This window comes from Zootoca vivipara, chromosome 3 (assembly GCF_965207765.1).
Source record: "Zootoca vivipara chromosome 3, rZooViv2.hap1.1, whole genome shotgun sequence".
Lineage (NCBI taxonomy): Eukaryota > Metazoa > Chordata > Lepidosauria > Squamata > Lacertidae > Zootoca > Zootoca vivipara.
Window position 1 is genome coordinate 46,013,137 of NC_142586.1, and position 2,311 is coordinate 46,015,447.

Below are 2,311 nucleotides of genomic sequence, written 5' to 3' on the forward strand. Positions count from 1 at the left end.
ACAAAGATGCTTGTGAAGATGCTGTGTAGTTTACACCTGTCATAAGGCACTCAAAAAGAAAGAAACTCAAAATGAGTCTTGGCTTTCGCATTACCTACTCATGTCCTGGTGCATTACCTACTCATGTCCTGAAAGTGGCTTTGCCTTGACCTAACTTTGATGTTGTCCTACATTAATGAATCAATATATATGAATATTTATTATATATATATATATATATATATATATATATATATATATATATATATAAAATAAAAGGGACCCAGGTGGCGCTGTGGTTAAACCACTGAGCCTAGGGCTTGCTGATCAGAAGGTTGGCGGTTCGAATCCCTGTGACGGGGTGAGCTCCCATTGCTTGGTCCCAGCTCCTGCCAACCTAGCAGTTCGAAAGCACGTCAAAATGCAAGTAGATAAATAGGAACCGCTACAGCGGGAAGGTAAACGGCGTTTCCATGTGCTGCTCTGGTTTGCCAGAAGCGGCTTTGTCATGCTGGCCACATGACCTGGAAGCTATATGCCGGCTCCCTCGGCCAATAATGCGAGATGAGTGCGCAACCCCAGAGTCGGTCACGACTGGACCTAATGGTCAGGGGTCCCTTTACCTTTATATAATAAAAAGGGAAGATTGCTGACACATTGCAGTTTGCTTAGCTACCAACAGGTGGTGCTGTGAACCATAGCATGATGACAGGCTATGGAGAAATGAAGGAGGGAAACAGTGTCAGGCAGGTGGCCTAGGCAAACCATAGAGGAAAGTCAGGGCAGGGTAGCTCCCCAGCACCTGTCATGCCCTGCCATCACCTCCCGCTTCTCTTCTCTTTGCCCTTCACTGCTAAGGGTGAAGCAGTTTTGGTAGTGTGAGCAGAGGGGCGAGAGGCGATAGCTCTAGGAGGAGGAGATGTGTTTGTCAAGATCTAAGGGAAGTGGATCAGGGTTCGGCAAGTTCTAAGGGGAGATGAGGTTTGGTAAGATCTAAGGGGAGGAGTTGGCAAGGGTGTGGGGGGTTGATAGGGGTGGGTTGTAGGTGGGGTTGGCAAGCAAAGTGGAATGAGCAAGGGCATGGCTTGTAGTTTGATTGAGAGCAACAGTCAGTGCACACAAATCAGTTGTGAAGTGGATGCCACTTTAAATGCCATCAACATGGCAAGCCATTCAGACATGCTGCCAAGTCCATCCTTCTTACAAAGCATTTTACTTCCTAAGTCAAAAGACAAGTTGGCTTCCCCCATTCCACAATTCCACATACCTAATCTGATTGGACTGCCTGTTGAAGCTTATTTCAACATTGACAGTAGGACACTGTTCTGCACTGGGCCCAAGTATAGCATAATAGGGGAGCAGGCCAAGCCACCTGGAGACTCAAGAAGTCCCACCAACAGTGTTCACTACCTGAGACAGCAGCCTAATGGTAAGATTGGCCTTGAATTGAGCCATTGTATCTCATTCTGCAGCTGCTACAGATAGTTATTTGTTATGGGTGCAATGGCAAAATGGATCTCCATAATTGCTGGGTTCATGTCCAACTGTTGCACCCAAGAGTTTATCAAGCTTGTCGAGTTTCCCGCATTTGGGGAAATCGCAGGGGTCAGCACACCCGCAGTGCAATGGATGAGCCTCACCCTGGGAAAACCTCCTTCATGATCAAGGTGTCTCCCCTGCCAGGTAAGTAAGTTCATCTCAAACTTGCTTGTGATATTTACACTGGCTGCCAAGTTCAAGGTGTTGATACTAACACATAGGTCCCTCAGGACCATGTTGCTTGATAGGAGGGCCGGCTCTAGGTAGAGTCCCGGTGGCGCGGGCGCCGGAGCGATCTCTGCCCCTCAGCACCAGGGCGTGCGACCTGCTCGAGCCTGCCCTGCTTGATAGGCCACTTTATATACCCAGTGGATTGTAATAGTCTGTGGGAATATTTCTCTTGCAGCTTCCAGAGATCTCAGACCCATCCGCAGTAACTTGGAGCAGGTTTTGATTAGCATTCATGTCAAGATACAACAGGTCCCAAATATCTGGACTTTTCTGCAGAGAGTTGAATGCATTTTTGTTCTCTCAGGTTTCCCAGACAGAAAAATGGGTCTTTACCATGAGTGTCCACCTAGTAGGGTTTTAATCTTGTTTTAAGTGTATTTGCTGTATTTGTGTTTTTAACCTTTTAATTATCTCATGTGTAAGTTGCCTTGAAACGGTAGTTAAGAAGATGGTTAATGAACTGTAATAATAATAATAATAATAATAATAATAATAATAATAATAATCCATTTTTTAGAATAAGAATTTATCTCCTTGACATTAGAAAGTATGTAAGAAGATG

At 45.3% G+C, this 2,311-nt stretch overlaps 1 pseudogene; it reads right to left on the minus strand.

Annotated features, from left to right (window-relative positions):
- Window positions 1-1,538: 1,538 nt before the first annotated feature.
- LOC148686234 (U1 spliceosomal RNA) lies at window positions 1,539-1,670 on the minus strand (annotated as a pseudogene).
- Between the last annotated feature and the right edge of the window lie 641 nt (window positions 1,671-2,311).